Below are 20,713 nucleotides of genomic sequence, written 5' to 3'. Positions count from 1 at the left end.
TGACAGGCATGTGTTTCCCATTCCATGAGCATATGATTTTCCATAGCTTCCGTGGGAAATTGCACAATGGCCATTGCTCCTAACACCCTCTCCCTTCCCTGGAGCCCCTTGTCTGGTGGAGGACACTTGCTGAGGGCTATGGTAAAGGGAGCCAGGGAGGAATGCAAGGGGGCAACACTGTCAACCGGGTAAACCAGGGACTTCCAACAGTGGGGAACAGCTTGAGCAGTTCCCTCGTATGTCTCCCCACAGAACAATGCCTGAAAAGTGTGATGATTTTTCTCAAAGTGCCTCTTCATTTCAGAGAGACTTTTAGACTAAATAATCTTTCTTATGGTTTAGGGTCAAATTCACTTTGCAACTCTCTTTCCACTTATGGTCCCCCTCACCCATGTCTCATAAAAGCAGGCTCGGCCGGGTGCAGTGGCTCACACCTGTAATTCCAGCACTTTGGGAGGCCGAGGCAGGCGGATCACAAGGTCAGGAGTTCGAGACCAGCCTGGCCAACATGGTGAAACCTCGTCTCTACTAAAAATACAAAAAAATTAGCCAGCCGTGGTAGCGCATACTTGTAATCCCAGCTACTCAGGAGGCTGAAGCAGGAGAATCACTTGAACCCAGGAGGCAGAGGTTGCCATGAGCCGAGATCATGCCACTGCATTCCACCCTGGGCAATAAGAGCGAAACTCCATCTCAGAAAAAAAAAAAAGCATACTCAACGCTATACCCCAGGAAATGATTTAGTCCCACATACTTGCTTTACTTCACTCTCAACATCCTGAACTCGTTTTCTTTAAAACTTTCCTTCCCGCCACTTATCCCCATGCTCATGCCCTGGTATGGTGACAGATCCTCCAAGTCAATCTGGGTTTGCATCTGGCAAAGAAAGCATAGCGAGGATACCCATCACTCCAGAGCGAGTTTTAACCCGTAACAAAGGAAATTCAGCTAAGTTACCTATATTGTCTTTTTCACTCATCTTTTTCTTGATATTTCTCTCCCGTCTCCTTCTTCTGCTCTTGTAGCAGAATCATAGAGACAGAAAGTGGGATGAAGGTTGCCACAGGCTGGGGGAGAGAGGGAAATGGGGAGTTACTGCTTAAATAGTGCGCTAGTCCATTAGCGCTGCTCTAACAGAATACTACACACTGGGTTGTTTAAAAACAGCAGACATCTATTTCTCGCAATTCTGGAATCTTGGAAGTTCAGATCAAAGTGCCAGCAGGTTTGATGTTGGATGAGGGCCCGATTTCTGGTCCTTCCTTCTCGTTGTGTCCCCACAAAGTGGAAGGAATAAGGCAGCTCTCCTCTTTTATGAAGGCACTGATCCCATTCACGAGGGCTCAGCCCCTACGACCCAATCCCTTCCCAAAGGTTTCACTGCCTAACACCATCACACTGGTGATTAGGTTTCAACAGAGGAAGTTTTGTGGGACACAAACGTTCAGATCATAGCAAATAAGTATGAAGTTTCCACTTGAGGAGATGAAAATATTTGGGAGATGGATGGTGGTGATGGTTACACAACAGCGTGAATGTATTTAATGTCACCTAAAAATGGTGAAAATGGTAAGTTTTATAAACATGTATATTTTACTACAAAAAGCAAAAACCCAAACCAGAAAACTCACTTATTTCCATTGTAAAAGGAGGCGTCAGAGCTCAACAATGGGATTTGAAGTCACTGGTCACTGTTCAAGTTCTGTAGCATTAGCCCGATAGCTGTTTCCGCGCTCTTCTGGTAACTCCATTAAACAATTAAACAGGAATGGAAATAATTAAAATGCCAAATTCCCCAGCCTACCTCTTAAGCCATCCAGAAATTAGGCCTTAGTGTAGGAGACAGGAGGAGGGCCCAGCTCTATTCCAACGTAAGTCAGCATGGCCCAAAGTCTAAATCGGGGTTTTTATGTAACTCCCATTGCAACCAGAAGTAGCCGGGAGTTTGTAGAACCCTCCAATGCCTGAAGCCTTCATCCCTCAGGAGTCTTATTTAATTGGTCGGGGTGAGGGGAGCGGGCTGGGAGTGGGTGGCAGGGAGAGCCCAAACATCAGTGTTTTCAAAGACTCTCTTGGGGGTTCTAACTCACCATCAGAGTTGAGAACTTCAGTTTAGAGAGGACACATCCTAAAGTGTAACACCACTGATCAACGCTTCTTCTGGATTTCAGGAAAAGGTAAGTTCTGTCTTCCGTAGCAGATAAAGCAAATGACTAGTCCAAGCTTTTATACTGTAGATGTCATAACTGGGACAGGCTAGATCTGAAATATGAGACAAATACACAGTACACATTTTGCCTATGTTGGGAGCTCAAGGGGATGCTTAGAAGAAATGGAAACAGCCAAGAGGGCGCCACGCTGGGGCTGGGGAAGTACCTTCGCTCCGGTACAAGGCCCAAGGGCAGCCGGCCCACCAAAGCAAGTGAGGACAGCTTGCTGCCATCCCACGAGGGCTTAATCACAAAAGAATTCCAGGACAAGTCATTTCCCAAGTCAGCAGGGAGAAAATAATCATGTTCTAGGCAGTCCTATTTGTGTTCATTTCCTCTCATCAATAGAAAGGTGCCCTGTATTTTTTATTTTTTATTTTTATTTTTATTTTTTTGAGACAAGGTCTTACTCTGTCACCCAGGCTGGAGTGAAGTGGAGAAATCATGGTTCACTGCAGCTTTCACCTCCCAGGTTCAAGTGATCCTCCTGACTCAGCTTCCCAAAGTGTTGGTATTACAGATGTGAGTCACTGTGCCCGGACCTCCCTATTTTATATACCACTAAGGAAGAAAAAACATAGGCTCCGTACTCAAATATAACACAGCATTTCAAACCACTTACGTTGATTTACTACTTATTGAAAGGGCTCTTTTAGGCTTATTTAAATAGAGATTATCATCTTTATATCATTTTTGTGCTTATACAAGAAAGAAAATAGAAACATTAGTTATGGACTTTCTTAAACCTTCTTTATATACAGAGCGTGATCAGCTGAATAATTTTCTTGACGTGAAGCTGTCGATGTCCAGGATCATCTTCTATGCTGCCAGGAGGAGAGGGCTGGGGCTGCAGCACTTCAGAAAGACAGCTGCACTGTGGTCGCTGGGGCTTCCTTTGAAGTCTGAAATCTACTCAGCAAGATCGGAGCTGACGCTTCCCTCACCTCCCGTGCAGGTGACAATGGAAGGCGTATGGACTACAACTGGGACTCTCTTCCTTGCTGAAACAGTCCTCAAATGTCTGGTTGACTAAAACATCAAGCTCATGGTCTTGACTCTAGACATACCATCAAGCTTTCAGGAACAACAGGCATGACAGGAGATGACAGCCACATCACACCTGTCTCTGGCCTGTGGTGACTGCGAGAGTCACTGGCTGCAGCATGCCTCCTGATTTCAGAGATGTGAAATTATGAAAGGATGTGCACATTTTAAATGGATGAAATAGAGTGTTTATATCCATCATGAATTGAATGCCCGCCATGGGTCAGGCATTGTGTTAAAATGGCAGGGGTGGTGTAATTCACACTCTCTAATAATCTCCAAGGTGCATATTATCTTACCATTTTATAGAAGGGCAAACCGAAGCTCAGAGAGGCTAAGATATCATCCAAACCACACTGCTTAAAAGAGGCCGATCAGAATTTGCACTGAGGGCTGTGTTTCTTGAAAGCCTATGTCTATGCAGCTGACCAGGATGCCTAATGCTTGTCAGTGGAAGGGGATATGGGAAGCAGAGCCCAACCTTCAGGAAGTGGGAACTGACAAGGAGCCAGGTCCATGCCTAAGCAAGGGGGGTGTTCAGGACAGGACTTTGGCCCCAGTAGGGTACTGGTAGGGAGTAGGGGGCAAGTGAAATGATTTGAAGAAAGCAGGGGCCAGGAAAGAGGGTACAGTCCAGCCTCATAACATCCAACCCCAGCTCAACTCTCTGTCCCATCAAGCCCTGGCCAGGAGACATTCAAGGGCTGAGCGTGGCTGGAGGGTCCTTCGGGGAGGTAAGGGCTGGCTCAGAAGGACAGAGAAGATAAGTATGTATCTCTATAAAAACTAATCAAACTTAGAATAAATAAAATTGATTTTGAAGATAGCTGAAAAGGCTATAGATTGCCAGGGAAGAAGCTGGAATATAAGTAACTGCAGATGTATAATACTTACTTTCCTAAAGCCCATAAAATCCCCAACTCAGCCAGACTCTGACAGACTACAGGATGACCTGCCTGTGGAAAGGAGCTACAAAACTTGGGTCCTGCTGAATGGCAGGATTGAAAGAGCTGTAACACAAACAGGGCTGAAACACACCTCCCCACTCACCATGTTGTGGACAAGAAGGAGAGAAGAGCTGCACAGCCCCTTGGGGAGCCCAGACCTAGGGGCTCCCTGAGCCAGGGCTGTGACACCCTCTTTGGGGCTTTGTGGTTTCTGGTATCTCCAAGCTTCCAGGCACCACCTGCGGTCCCCTCATCCACAAGTGGATGCCTACAGCAGAAGTCTCTCACGGTACATCTGATCCACCCGCAGGTTTGCACAGAGCCGGTGACTGTGCCGGCACCTGAAGCTGTCCACCTCACTGCAGCAGCCAGTGTGCCTGTCAGCGTGCATGGCTGTGCACAGTGGCTGAACCCCATGCTCACTCACACATGCACCCCTCACCCCTCCGTGCCTGGCTCACCCTTGGCAGGTGTAGGATCCAGGCCAGTAGCACAAGCCATGTGCAACCTACCAGACCGAGTGGGCAGAATGAGCCCAGCAGGCCTGAGCAAAACTCGGGCAGAGGCACCACTGGTCACAGAGGTTTCCAGCTGGAAAAGTGACACTCCAAGGACCTGTGACAATATTATACATATGCAGTTACTTACATTCCAGCTTCTCCCTTTTCTGGAAACTTACATGTGTATAGCATTTTCAGCTCTCTTTAAAATTAATTTTTTAAAATTTTTAGTTTGATGAGTTTTTAGAGAGATACATACCCGTGTAACCACCACCATTACCAAGATATACACCAGTTTCATCACTCCAGAAAGTTCCCTTATACTACTTTACAGTCAGTACTAAGTCCACTCTGACCCCAGGCAACCACTGGTCTGCTTTCTGTCACTATCGATGAGTTTAGTAGTTTCCAGAATCTACATACATATAATCATACTGAATATATTCATTTGTATCTGGTTTCTTTTGCTCAGCATTATGTTTATGAGGCTTATCCTTGTTGTTGTGTGTAAGTGGTTGGTGCCTTTTTATTGCTGAGTAGTATTCCAGTGTGTGGGTATAGCATTGTTTGTTTACACTATCAGCTGTTGATAAATATTTAGGATATTTTCAGTTTCTGGTTATTCTGAATAAAGCTGCGGTAAACTTTTGGTACAAGTTTTTTGTGGGAACATATGTCCTTATTTTTCTAGAGTAGATACACAGAAGTAGAATTGCTGGATCATTTGGCAATGACACACATCTTATACATATAAGAAACTGCCAGACTTTTTTTCCAAAGTGGTTGTTCACCTTAGGGCCCCACCAGCAGTGCATGAAAGTGTCCGTATCCTTGCCAACACTTGGTAAATTGTAGCCATTCTTACTGGTATGTAGTGATAACTCCGTGGTTTTAATTTGCTTTTTCCTAGTAACTAAGGATGCTGAGCACATTTTCATGTATTTATTGACCATTTGTACATTTCCTTTTGTGGCATATCTGTTCTTTTGTGACACATTCATTTGAACCCTCCCCTCTTTTAACAAAAATGGGCAGTAGTCCTATTTTCGAGTGATAGGAGATGTTTATGTATTCTAGACTCAAGTTCTTTCTCAGATATATGCATTATGAATATTTTTCTCCCTCCCACATTGTGTGTGTCCTTTTTATCCTTTAATGGTGACTTTTAAGCAGAGATTTCAAATTTTGATGAAGTTTAACTTATCATATTTCTTCATTTATGTCTGTATGTTCCTTCCTTACTCCAAGGTTGCAAAGATATTTCCCCATGTTTATCTCTGGAAACTTTATAGTGGTAGGTTTGACACTTAGGTCCATATCCATTGTGAGTTAATTTTAATTTGATGGAAGGTACGGTGGAAGTTCATTATTTTGCACATGGGGGTCCAATTGTCCCATGGCTATTTGTTAAAAACACAAAACAGAATCTTCTCAGCACCAAATGACCTGGCACTTTGTGTGGGCCTGTCTTTGAGCCCTCTTGTTGGTTCCATTGATCTATTTGTCTGTCTGGATGACTATAGTGCTATCATAAATCACAACATTTTATTCTTTACAAATGCCTTTTTCAGGTAACAGTGGCATCCCAGTCCTTCCGTTTTCTCATAAAATCGTGATGACAAATGATTCATCCCAGGCCACACAACTGAAAAAATGGCATAGTCAGAAACTGATACTGAGGGCTCTCACCCCCAGCAGATTTGTCTCTCGGGGCCCGAGGGGAATTGTACAGCAAAACCCCCAGCTCTCAACTGCTGCAGTTGAAAGCCTGGGATTCTGTTGAACAATACTGAACATCTTCAATCAGCACCAAAGTGGAAATCACGCACTAACTGGAGTTCAATGATGCAGATGATATGGATTGGAGGACGCTGGTTGACAGAAAACTCCCCAGCAGCTGAGGCGCTTTCTCTGCATTTCAGCATTAGCAGCAGAACCCCGAACAAAAAGGTAAGAGACGGACGCTGTTGGGAAAATGGTGTTCCCCGTATCTGTGCATTTCATGTCTACCTGCAATCCAGACCCCTGAAGAACAAACTGTGGGCAGACTTCAGCATCACTAACACTCAGAATCCTCTGTGAGTGAGAGGGGCTGTGGACCAGCAGCCACTACTGAGCAGTGTCAAGGGTGTATCCTTAGCTTTGGAGAGAAAGTCATCACATTCCTCGCCATTGCTCTAAAAGTTAAATTTGGCTAAATGCTTTAAAATGTTCATGTTACTTAATAAGTAACCAGACAAACGAGGCAAACCTGATTTTGTCCTTCAATGTTCAGTCATTCCTTTAAAAGGAATGACTAAAACATAAAGATACTCTTAAGGTGATCTCATTCTCTAAAAACATTCCTTTATATCATGTTTCTACATAAGCATCTCAACCATGTAGTTGTTAACTTCAAAATTAACTCAGTCATGCAATTTAATTCTATTTTCAAGTAACTAAGTCCTTTGTAACTCCATGGAAGGAAAATAAATACGAATCAACTTCGTTATTTTTTTTCAGGAGAATTTGATATTTTCACTGTTTATGATTCACAGCAGTACTGAAATCCAAGAGTAAACTGTATAACTAATTATGTCATTTAAATAATGATTCCAAATGATTCAATTCATGGAAAGTTGTTATGAGAAAATGAAAGAAAAGCAAAACAGGAGAAATTTCAAATTCAAAGTAAAATGTACAGGGTTCTTATTTTCAGTTTTAAAACATGCCGGGTTTTCACTGCCTCATTGGCCATACCATGAGTTTAAGGGAGTAACATCTCGATGATGAGGATGCCCCAGGGGACACCAATGAAGAAGGTTTGTGCAAACACTGTGAGACCAGCAGACCTGGAAGGAAATAAATAGCTCACCCTAACCTCCCACTTTACAGATGATGAAACTGAGGTCCAGACTCGGAAAGTGAGGACAACGTGGGTGGTCCAGTATTGAATAGGCAGAGGGAAAAGTTGGGTCAGGAGGGTGAGACATTCAGTAAGGAGAAGGAGGAAAAGCTCTCAGATTTGGTGAATAGAAAAAAAGGAGTTAAGTTAGCAAATTTAGAAACGAGAGTACCTCCATGTATCCTTGTGGAGAGACGGAAAATAAATAAGTAAATAAATAAATAAACTGTAGAAAGTTTTTTATTTTTGCATTAAGAAAGTGAGGTGAACCAAGAACACAGTGGGCTTTTAGCCAAGCAGGGTTAAGTTTCCAGCATACTAGGCATGCTGCACTTATCATCGTGTCCTGTAACAATGAGTTACATTATAATGAGGGAGAAAAAGCACATTAAAGCAAAGGTCACTGGAATGGAGCAACATTTGGCTTACTGAGCTCGCTGCACCTTGGGAGATAATCTGGGAAGGAGTTTGGGAGAGCTTTGTGCCAGGCACAGAATGAGATCACAAAAAGAAAAATATGATTTATGTATGAAAGGGTGGACTTAAGACTACGATACAAGAATGCTGTGGGTATCGTGGGTCCATAAGGACCTCCTTGTTCTGACTTAGTCATGGTAGTAGGCATTACTAGTGCTCAGCAATGTCCAGTTCTCTGGCCTTTGCTGGGCACCCACAACCCCTGTCCACTTGCAGATAGCTGGGGCCATGTGATCTGTTCTGGCCTATGGATTGTGAATGCAAGAGTCTGTGCATGGGGAGGCTATGAACAGTGCATGCAACTCCTGAGCTATCTCTTCCCCTTCTGAGGAGATCACAGCGCCAGGACACATGGAATTAAAGAAGCATGGATTGCTGTGTCTCCACATCAAGGTAAGCTATCCTTGAGAATCACCACACCTACAGTGGACATTGAAAGAGTGAAGACTAAACAAACAGTATATATTTAGTCACTGAGATTTGGGGTTTGTTTCTTACTGCAGCAAGCATGTACCCTAGGTTGACTAATACAATCATCTCCTATGGTGGCATAGCCTGTACACTGTCTTGCTCATTCTATGTGGTGGTATCATTGCCTGAAAGAAACCTTGGTCTGGGAAATTGCAGTTCATTCTCCTGCTGATCCATGCGAGGTGACTTGGGATTGTAGGAGGAAGGCTTGGACGCAGCAAGAGTGTGGTTGTGAGTGTACAGTCATCCTACGTTTTCTTTGTGAGGTCAGAGGAAAAGGTCATGATTTGCTGAAAACTGGAAAGCTCACGATGACTTGGGTGAAAGAAAAGACGTTTCGAGAACATTTAGAAACCTTTGAAATTTGCCACAATGGCAAGGGAAAGAGCAGGAGTCCAATGTTTATGCCGTATATGCACTGAAGGGAAGCCGACCTGGAAGACTGGGGGAGGAGAAACCAGGAGGACCCACATGAAAGCAAGAGTGATGGGTTCCTCAGACCTCCTTCCAACATGTCCAGTAGAGGGCGGGAGGAGAAACTTTGCAGTGAAAAAGCCTGATGAACATTACCTCAGTGGGGGGACCAAGGCCAACAACAAGGCTGAAAAGTCATGTTTATCGAGACTATGAGAATGAGGTCTTCCTCCCAATAACTCATAATCCCAGTGTTATCATGTGAAAATCCCTCAGACAAATTCAAGTAATAGGGCATGCTACAAAATACCTGGCCAGTATTCCTCTAAGCAGTCAAGGTCATTAAAGCAAGGAAAGCCTCAGAGACTGTCAAAGCCAAGAGATACCTAAGGAGACACAGCAACAGAAGGTAATGAGGCTTCCTGAATGGAGTCCTGGAACAGAATAGAAACATTAGGGAAAAACTGGGGAAATCAGAAGAAATTCTGGCTTTTACTTAATAGTGTATTGATATCAGCTCAGTAATTGTAACGAGGTAATCATACTAATGAAAAATGTTAATCGGAGGGGAAACTGGCTGTGGGGAGGCTGAGAACTCCCCATACTGTCTTCTCAGTTTTTCTGTAAATCTAAAACTGTTCTCAAAACAAGGAAGTCTGTTAAAAATGAACAAATCAATAAAGGGCAAAAAATGAAAAGGCAATTTTACCTGAGATGGTATCTGATGAGTATGCCCCAATAATGACCCATCCTCAGCTTCTTTACCCTAGGCCCATTTTTCCTTTATGAAACCGATGCCGGAACTAAAGACATTTTGTGCTATGTTGTACGCTTAGATGATTTCACTTAAAAAAATGGGTTTATCTTTTCTGAAAAAGGTAACAAACTCATGTTACTTAATGAAAGTCAAGTGGATATTTTTCTAAAAAGAGAAGGGGAAGGGAAAACAATTTTTGACTTAAAGAGGTAGATATTTGCATCTTCATTTTTTTTCACAAAGGAAACTGAGGCTTATAGAAGTTGAATAAAGCATCTGAAAGTTCTAGGTGTTGTAAACGGCAGAGCCAGGGGTCTTAGCCTAGGTCTTAGCCAGGGGTCTTGAAGCTCCTCCCTTTTCCATTCTCTGTGCTGCACACTAAATGCCCTCACACAGACAACAGGTGGTTACATGTCATGTTTCCAGGCAAGGAGGGTGGTGGGTCTGGCCTGGGAAGTAACTGTGGGAGAGCCTGCTGTCCATGAGGAAGTGGGGTAGGCAACGAATAAATACATGACTTTCAGGGCTCAAAAGACAGAGCCATTCTCTCCATCCTTCAGCTGCCTGAGTAACCTGTGACCTGCCTTCACTCTTCTTGGTGTACTTTTCAGTCTCTAGGGTGGTTTTCCAAGTTTTATTTGTTAAAATGTGTTCAAGTGAACTCACATGTCCAACAAGCAAAACTAGAGGATCCCTAGTTGAAACGAGGCTGGGTATAGAACCTTATATCAGTCAGGGTCCTCCAGAGAAGCAGAGCCAGTAGGATATAGACAGATATATAGAAGAGGAGATTTGTGATGAGAATTAGATCATGTGATTGTGGAGGTTACGAAGTCCCATGACGTGCCATCTGCAAGCGGGAGAACCAGGAAAGTTGGTGGTGTGATTCAGCTCAGTTCAAAGGCCTGAGAACTGGCAGGGGAGGGCCCTCGTGTAAGTCCAGAGTCTGAAGGCCTGAGAACCAGGAACATCAATGTCCACGGATGGGAGAGGATGGATGTCCCAGACCAAGAAGAGAGAGAGTGAGAGTTCACTCTTCCTCTGCCTTTTGGTTCTATCTGAGTCCTCAATAGATTGGATGGTGCCTTCCCACACTGGTGAGGGCAGAGCTTCCTTACTCAGTACATTTATTTAAATTTTAATTTCATCTAAAAACATCCTCAATGACACACCCAAAGTAATGATTTCCAGCTATCTGGGCATCCTTCAGTACAGTCAGATTGACACATAAAATTAACTATCACAACCCCAAACCCTTAACTCATCCTCTAGCCCTAACCCCACCATCCCTAGGTCTCCTAATACAATATTCTGTTAAGAACTACTGGTCTGTTACATTCCTGAAAATGTGGGAGCCATGTGGGGCTGCTAAAAAGAAGGGTGTGGAAGCTCACACTGAAATCCTTCAAGGTCCTGTACAAGGGGTCACCCTCATGACAGCCACAGGTGCAAAGGGTTTCATAAATCTTTCAGGAAGGCAACATGTGGGTGACCAACAACCCAGGCTTTTTCCAGGATTCGAGTAGACTGAGTCTTTTATTGAGTACTGTCGAAAGAAAATGATTTAAGTGACTCAAGCAGAGGTTGGGTCTAAATAGAGTCTCTATTTAGAGACTAAATAAGTTCTAAAGACTCTATTCCACAGGGGCATATCAGGGAGAACCTGAAACTTCTCTGTTTAAGCAGAATCAAGGTTTTCAAAGGGTGGGGGTGGATTGAGTACATGTCCTTGCAGCTTTTGAATCAGGTGGCAATTGTCATCTTTAAGAAAACTTATGGTTGGTGATAGTTTGTTCCTGTTTTTGTGTCTCTTGTTTGGGGTGTTTGGTGCAATCCCCATAACCTGTGAGAACTGTTTTGGCAAACGTTGAGGTTTATTGGTTAGTCAAAGTTTATGGTGAAAAGGAGGTAGAAAAAAAAACAGAAAAGAAGAGAAAGAGGGCAAGGGTAGAAGGCAAGGGGAAAACAGGAATGCCATATCTGTTTGAGCGCTTTTATAGCACTAAGTAGTTGACTTGCATTGGTGGAATGGAAAATGTGCATCTGTAAACACCAGATGGAAGATGCCCACAGTTTGCAAAGAAGTAAATCTACCTGGGGTGCAGAAGACACACCTCCCACTCCTGTCTCACCCCAGAGCTGTCTCAATGAGTGAAATCATGGGGTGCAAGGTGATTCTGCTCTCTTCATGTTATTTTCTGGTTTTCCTCCTTCATCCTGTCCTTTTCCTCTCCTTTTCTCCTCCCTATACCTTTTCTTTCCTCCTTCTCCTTCTCCACTCCCTCTCCTGTTCTCCCTTCCTCTCTCTTCTTCTGCCCTTCCTTCCCTAACCCCTCCACCCTTTCTCTTGGACCTATTGTTAAATATGGGTTGTTAAATGAGCAATACAACTGCAGGTAATTCCTTTAGATCAGATCTCCCTAGCCATCTTGATATCAACTTCTGCATTTTTCATGTATATAGAAAAATAAAATGAAGTGTACTCACATCTCTTTGGCCTTCCCTTCCTTCCTCTGGCTGCCTCATTCCTCTCTTCCTTGCAGTACCTGTTGCCTGTTCCTTTTCTCAATCTGTCCGAGTTGTAACTGTCATCCTGCTGGGAACATGCCTTTGGAAATGAGAATCCTATGCTTGATCCAGTGGCCTCTCCTCATGTAACACTTGTAAAGCCTCCCCTCTTTGGAGCAGGCCACAGCAGCCCTGTATGAGTGCTACTCTCTACACCCCCCGGAAGAAAGCTTAAGGGAATGTAAGACTTAGAGGGTTCAGCGCGAGACCTCATCTTCTTATTTCATCCTACTCCAGACTCCAAAATACCTGTCAAACTGAGACTTGGAGATTATTCGTATCTGGAAAGTGCTGCATTTGCTTCTGTTTTAATTGTTGGGATACCTGTCTTGCATGTTGTACAGAAAAGGGGGATAACTGCAAAAGAGAAGCTTCCACTACTGGTGCAATTAATTAAACGGTAGTAAATAATAATATGAGAAGTTGAATATGTGGCTGATTTTACAACTTTTAAAATAATGTGAGTGGTGGCAAAAAAGAAAAACAAAAATCTTCAACATCCCAAACCACAAATCACATTTTAGTTGAGGTTATTTTTCCCTACAAAATAAAAAAGATTTGGAAAAGAGTATTTAAACTACTTTCTTCCCCACAAAGGTTGAAATTCTCCCTCTTTAAATGATCCCTGGACAATTCACATGCCTAAGTTGGAGTTAACATTTCTACATGAAGACTTGCTTTAATAATATAAATATTAATTTATATTTAAAAAAACACTATAGTTATCAGAGCAATTTCATAGACATGATCTCATTCTATCCCATTGCTGGCTGATATTCCCTTTAATGTACATTTCCAGAAGGTAAAAGGCTTGTCCAAAGTACCTCATCCAGAACGTTCCGGGCTATACCTTGATGTCCTAGCTCAGGGCTCAGCAAATGGCAGCCATGGATTGAATCCAACCCACCATATACTTTTTGTCTGGAACAACATGTAAGAATGGGTTTTACTTTTTTGAATGATTGGAGAAAGAAACTTTACAATACAGGAAAAATATTTACAATCCAAATTTCTGTGTCTGTAAGTGAAGTTTCCTTGGACAACCACGTTTGCATATCATCCATGGCTGCTTTGTTGCTACTAGGCAGTGTTGAGTAGTTGCGATGAGATGATATGGCCTGAAAAGCCCGAAATGTTTACTCCATGGTCCTTGAGAGTTTGCTAACCCCTGTCCCAGATCAAGGGCTTATTCCATTGCTCAGGAGCTGCCTTACTAGAGGCCTAGCAGACCCATGGACAAAGGCAAAGCCCACAAGAGTCTTGTTTGTGAACCACGTAGAGGAGGCTTTGAAATTGGCCTGCAATAAAAGGTTAGTACTTTCTTGCTCAAGAGCACCCCTGTCCTTCTGAGTGGTAAACTGCAGAGTGGGATTGAGTATCCAGACTGGCAGGCAGCTCCCTTCTCCAGAGGGGCATGTGACAGTCCTAACAAGACCTTCACTAAATGAAAGGACAGAAGGGCAGTATTCTGTCTCCCCTCCTCCCTTTCTCCTTACCAGGAAAAAGGAGTTCATTAGCTAATGAGCCATCCTTAGACACAAGAAGGGCAAAATGCCCCAACTTAGAGGGCAAGGAGACAAACGTGGAAGGAAGCAAGCAAGCACTCTGCTCTGTGTTTGTTTTTAATGCAGGTTATTTGATATACTATTCTGCTATCCCTGTACCCCTTTCGACCTGTGGAAGGTCTTGTCTGCTGTGGTTGAGCATACAAGGGTCAATTGGATGAAGAAATCAAACATACAGAAGCCTTACTCTTCTCTCAGCAGACCATCTGATTCATTTTGACTCCCTATTTTTTTACTGCCACCCACAAAACATATGATCTTCCCTTTTCTGAGTGCCTATTATATTTCACTCTATTTAGATTTAAACAGATGATCTTATGTAACTGTCTCCACGATCCCATGGGGTTTACTCAGAAAGGAACTAAAACCTGGATTGTCTAACAATTTTTCCCAGGCACCAAGCTGGTACCTGATCTCTATGATGCCAATATCTGGGCTTTTCCCGCCAAATCTCAAGAGCTCTACAAAGTCAAGTGCATCTCCAATGAAGGGCGTGTTTGCTCCATGACCCAATGGGGTTTACTCAGAAGGGAGCTGGGTCCTCATGACATCTTCACTGTGGAGAAGCATTCTCTCAGTTGTATTTCTTCAGAGCATCAACTCCTGGGACCTTACGAGAAATTCTTTAAAAAGCAAAAAATTTGAAAACTCTGTTTGGGGAAAAATAACGTAAAAAAGGGTAATCAAGTTTGTTCGGCCAAGGACTTTTCAGAGCCTTTTACAGGCAGCATTTGCAGCCATCTTCCAAGTGAATTCTAGCAACCAGGAGGGAATCCGAATAACTGAAACACAAAGCTCTTCCCAAACTTGTGTTCTTAAGAATACTGGTTCTGAAACATGTGAAGTGTTCTGCAAAACAAACAAATGAATAAATAAAAAACTGAGCAAGATGGCATGCTGAGAGGCTCATTTACCTTGTCCAACATCTAGACCAGGGCAAACAGAACTAGAAAAATGAAATCTTTCCAAGGATTAAATAAGGAAATAATGCATGTCTCCTAAAATATAGCACAGCACAGAACACATTTTTCATTTACTTTGTTTTCATGAAAAAATGATGCTTCCAAATATGTAAAATTGCATATTAACAGGCTATCTCTAGGAGAGGAAGCCACACATTAAGCAGTATCTAACGGTAAAAATGCAGTCAATGTATGAGCAGGGTGGAAGGGTCCCAGGCAGAGGGCCTCTCCAACCATTTACAATGCTTGGGGCTTACCGAGTGGGCCAAAAGTACAGCTTTCTCAAAAGGCTGACTTTTATTCAGTTAGGGAATGTCTACAAGTAGTCATACCCACCTGAAGACTCTTCGAGAGGCAGGAGAATATCAGGGTCAAGAGCATGACCCCTGGGGTCGTACTACCTGGATTCCAGTCATTGCTCCACACTTAGCTTGAGCAAGTTAGCCAAAATACCTATGACTCAGTTTTCTCAGCTGTAAAATGCTAACCTCTAACCCACAGCCAAGGATTCAATGAATTATATGTTTAGTGTGCTTAGAACAGTGCTTGATATGCAGAAAATGCTATGTAAGTGTTACTGTTAGCATTCATTTTCTATTGTTTTTATTTGTTGATGTTATTGTCATTTAGGGGCTTATTGAATCTCCTACCCTCACAAGAACCAAGAGGTCATTATGCAACTTCTCTCTCCGTATTTTTTTGTCTTTTTTTCTTTCTGCTCATTTGCTCTTTTCTCCCTGTGGGCCTGTTTCATTTTATCGTGTATATGACTCATCACGGTTGTCTTAAAATGGAAGCCCAGGCCCTAGCACACATCCTCTGCTAGGTCAACACCCCTCAGACAGCAAATCAGAGGCCTACCACCCTGCACCCTCAGGATCCTTGTAACAGATGGCATCTTCTGGTCCATAAAGTGACCCTTTCCACATCCCCAGGCAGCCCCAGGTCTCCAAAAAGAAACATACTTAGTGGGGTGAAAATAACAGCTATGTCTGCTGCCGTGTCCCCAGTCTAAGTTCACCCTGGACACCAGGTTGAGACAGCAGACATTAGCTAGACCCTGAGTCAACAATGGAGAGGAAATTCCCATTCCATCCAACTGTCTGGGCTTCCATTGACTCAGGACCTGGGGAAGACTCAGCACACGTAGCAGAATTTTACAGCAGACCGATGGGTATGCCTGGGGTGGTTGCAATGGGCAATATGTACAAAAATAACTAGCACACGGAAAAATTTGCTTATTTCCATCCGTTTGCTCACTTGTTGAACAAATGTTTATTGAGTGACTTCTCAGTGTCATGCTAGGGAATATGCATTCTAAACATTTCATAAGTGGAACAAATGAACATTTTTAAAGAGATAAAAGATATTTTTATAATCTCATTAGTGATACTCTCAACCTAATCCTTTATGTGAGTAGTTCACTCATTTTGGAGATTCCTGAGTATAACAACAATACATGTTGTTTATCTTATTCATATACTTTAAAATTATTATTATTTAATCAGTATGCTACAATCCTCATACAAACCAATCACTAGAAATTGTCAATGACATTTACTATAGAATATTTAATTCATGTAGTAATAAAATAATATATAAAACATATTGATATGTATTTAATAATAATATTGAATACGCAATACATATGAAAACCCACACATTCCCTATTAAGCCTAAGAAACTGAATAATACCAATTCCTCTGAAGCTCCCTGTATGTCCTCCCAGGTTGGATCGCCATCACTCTCCCAAGAGTAGACCATTCTCCTGAACTGGTGCGGGTCATCCTCTTGTGTTTATTCACAGGTTTTATTTTATGTGACTATATCTCTAAACAAGATATCATTTAGTTTTGTCTGTTCTGGAATTTCACATCAATGGAATCATATTGTATGTGTTTTTCCTAAATGGATGGATATTTTATATCTATAGATTTTTATAGATATATACAGATCTAATGCACATACCTGCATACATTATATATAATATATACATATGTATATACATATACATATATGTATAACAGATGTATATATACAGACAAATCTATATTGTATATATTATTCGGATATATATTTATCTGAACAGATATATATGTGAATATTGTCAACATTATATTTCTTTGTTTTGAGACAGAGTCTCGCTCTGTCCCAGGCTGGAGTGCAGTGGCATAGTCTCGGCTCACTGCAACCTCTGCCTCCCGGGTTCAAGCAATTCTCCTCCCTCGTCCTCCCAAGTAGCTGGGACTACAGGCATGTGCCACCATGCCCGGCTAATTGTTTGTATTTTTAGTACAGACGGGGTTTCACCATCTTGGCCAGGCAGGTCTTGAACTCCTGACCTTGTGATCTGCCCGCCTCAGCCTCCTAAAGTCCTAGGATTACAGGCATGAGCCACCACACCCAGCCAACATTATACTTTTAAAATTTATTCAGATAAATACATATAGCAGGAATTCAGTTATTTTACTGCATAATATTCCATGTATGACTACACCATGATTGATGGATTCATTTATTTCCCTAAGACTCTTTTTAGAATTTTGCTATTAAAAATAATAAATCTACGAGAATCTTAGCCATGTCTCCTGGGCAGGTATGTGGATGGTTCTCCTGCACCTGGAAATGGAGTTCTGAGTCATGAGGAAGATGCATCTTTATATTGACCAGACAACCTGTGATTTTTTCTTTTCTTTTTTTTTTTTTTTTTGGAGACAGTCTCACTCAGGCTGTAGAGCAATGGCACAATCTTGGCTCACTGCAACCTCTGCCTCTTGGGTTCAAGCGATTCTCCTGTCTTAGTCTCCCCAGTAGCTGGGATTACAGGCATGCACCACCATGCCTGGCTAATTTTGTGTATTTAATAGAGATGGGGATTTCATCATGTTGGCCAGGCTGGTCTCAAACTCCTGACCTCAAGTGATCTGCCCGCCTTGGCCTCCCAAAGTGCTGGGATTACAGGTGTGAGTCACCATGCCCGGCCAACATGTGATTTTCTATAGTGATTGTACCACCCTACTCTGTCACCACCTCATGGTGATGTCCTTTTCCATTTTGGTGAGTAAAAAATGGTATAGCGTGATCTCATTTGGCATTTCCCTGATTGAATATCCTTTCATATGTTTATTGATCATTTGGATTTACTCTTTTGTGAATTGCCTATCCCTGTCTTTTGCTTATTTTTCTATATTGTTTTCTATTTTCTGTGTTTGTTTTGTATATATACATATATATAGTTTTGTTTGTTTTGTGTATGTACATAGTGACACATGCACACATACATATATGTATTAATATGTCACATATATAATACAATTATCTCTCAGTTTATGGGTTTTCATGTTTTTATTTTTTATTGTGTTCTTTGATAAATTTATATTTTAATGCAATCTAGTTTTTCTACTTTTTCCTTTATGGCTTGACCTCATTTGTCCTAAGAAAGCCTTTACCACAGTGAAATTAAAACAACCACCACCACAAACACAGAAGTTATCCTATATTGTCTTCTAAAAGTTTTAAATTTCTTCTTTTCACATTTAATCCTTAAATCCATCTGACACTGGTTTTATGCATTGTGTGTGGGAGGGATCTGATTTCATTTTATTTCTCACAAGGATAACCAGTTAATTCTGCACCATGTGGTCCTTCGTTCATCCTTTCTTCCTAGATGTTCAATGCTACCAGCCACATACAAAATTTCCATTTATGCATGGGTCTATTTCCAGGCTCTCTCTTCTTATTTCTTTGGCATATTAGCCTCTATTTGCACCGGTGCCATATTGATTTATTTATTATACCTTTTCACGAAGCCTGGACACTGGTGGGGCAATCTCTTCCTCACCCTTTATTCTCTTCTGAGTGTCTTGGAAATTCTTGCCTTTTGCTTTCCTATGTACATATTAGAATTAACTTGTTAAGTCCCTAGAAGAATTTGTTCTGAATTGATAGATTAATTTGAGAAGTGGTGTATTTATGAAATTGAGTCTTCTCATCCAGGTATATGGTATATCTTATTTATTTATTTTCAGTGGGTATTTGGGTTTTTTTGCTGCTAAAATATATTGAATTTATTTAGGCTTCCTTAGATGTCTTTCAGCATAGTTTTACAACTTATACTTTTCTGCTGCTGTTATATGTGGTAACTTTTTTAAAAAGTATGAAACATAGCTATTGTTTGAGATCTTCATTGTAAACTATATTCTCACTGTGTTTTGTTGACCTTCAGAGACAGTGAGATGGATGGGATAATTTTTCCCTTACCAAATAACTCCAGACTTCCAGACTGCTCTACTCTTCAAATCCTTGGATTTGCTTTTTATACTTTCTTGTCCTTTTCATTGCTGTTATGGTGTGAGGGAAGGACTCCTTTCCAATCCTGAGCTTAATGTGCTCCTGACTAACCATATGAAGCTTATTAAAATCATAGGAAAATCACCATAAATACATTCTGTGACATTTATTTAAACTGCCCACAACCCTATTATTTAAGTTCCTTCAAGATTCTCAAATAGTGGAGCTTGCAAAGAAAATCATGTCTGCACAAGTAAGCTATTATTTCGCTACTTAATAGGTATTTGTATCTAGTTTAAATAATTATATTACTATAGAAAAAAGAATGACAGGTAGAAAGAAGAGGTATGTTCTTAGAAGTGATAACTCAGGACGCACTGTCCCATGGTTGTATCTCAATAAAGTTTTAGGTAAAATCCTTACAAGAAAATGAATAATCTCACAAGCATTGCCTCAGAAACCTAAGTCAACAGAATTATAGCCACTGTCATGTGTGTAATGGCAGTAAGGTTGCATAAGTGGACATGGCAACAGAAATTTGGGGCCATTTGGCTAATTTCTTTCTTTTTATTATTATTATTATTTTTGAGATGGAGTTTCACTCTTGTCACCCAGGCTGGAGAGCAGTGGCACAATCTCGGCTCACTGCAACCTCCTCCTCCCAGGTTCAAGTGATTCTCCTGCCTCAGCCTCCCAAATGGCTGGGACTACAGGCGCCTGCCACCACGCCTGGCTACTTTTTATATTTTTAGTAGAGATGGAGTTTCACCATGTTGACCAGGCTGGTTTTGAACTCCTAACCTCAGGCAATCTGCCCTCCTTGGCCACCCAAAGTGCTGGGATTACAGGCGTGAGCCTGGTGCCTGGCCACCATTTGACTGATTTCTATAGGTATGTAAAATTCTAAGTTTCTAACTAAGCTATGCCAAAAATCCAGCATAAATGAGCAAAATTTGAGTTTACTTGAGATGTATTACTGACTATCGGTTGCCACCTAAGGAAAGAGCCATCCATTGTCAGGATAATGAACATATGATGTCTAATAGGGTGTGAGGGGTGGTTGCAGAGGCTGAGGAGTTGGGTGCATTAGCCAATGTCTGAATGAAGAACGGCCAATGTCTCTGAATTATGAGACTGTTTAGGTAGGACAGTGCATTTGTGTGCTTTTTCACTTTCACAATGACTCAGTGGCATTGTGGTAGGATTACCATAATTCTTCTCTCCTTTTGGAACTTTAAGTTTTTTACTCCATTGAAGTTAGTCATGACCATGTGATTTGCTCCAGCCAATAAAATGTGAGCAGAAGTGGCATTATCACCTCCAGGGGAAAACACGTAACGCCTTGCCTCTGTTTAGCTGCCTTTGAGGGCATGAAGAAACAACACTAGCCAGTTGCACAGAAAACTAAACAGTTGCTAGGACTGTCAACGAGACCAGACCTGCAGAGGACCTGGTGAGCCAGAAGCAGACTTGTGTTGCTAAAGGTTTGAAGTTTGCTTGTCCTGCAGCAAAGCCTGAGATCCCCTGCCTGACACAGATACCAACCATCACGGTACATTTTGTGTGGATTATGAATTTAAGAACTAGCAGCAAGGACTGTGGATTTCAGTTTCAGAGATCCAGA

General features: G+C 41.9%; 1 long non-coding RNA gene across 1 annotated transcript in view; it reads right to left on the bottom strand.

The window, feature by feature from the left end:
* Nucleotides 1–676: 676 nt before the first annotated feature.
* The window catches only part of LOC103878476, a 52,729-nt gene continuing 32,692 nt past the window's right edge, over nucleotides 677–20,713 (bottom strand). Inside the window, exons 2-4 of the long non-coding RNA XR_002517682.2 lie at nucleotides 2,091–2,262; nucleotides 1,632–1,745; nucleotides 677–1,067 (exon numbers count right to left, since the gene is read on the bottom strand). This is a non-coding gene — a long non-coding RNA (uncharacterized LOC103878476). The remainder of the gene's footprint in view (nucleotides 1,068–1,631; nucleotides 1,746–2,090; nucleotides 2,263–20,713) is intronic.

The sequence above is a fragment of the Papio anubis genome, chromosome 13 (genome assembly GCF_008728515.1).
Source record: "Papio anubis isolate 15944 chromosome 13, Panubis1.0, whole genome shotgun sequence".
In the NCBI taxonomy this organism is placed as follows: Eukaryota; Metazoa; Chordata; class Mammalia; order Primates; family Cercopithecidae; genus Papio; species Papio anubis.
Note: the sequence above shows the minus strand (reverse complement) of the source record. Positions and strands in the feature narration are given on the sequence as shown.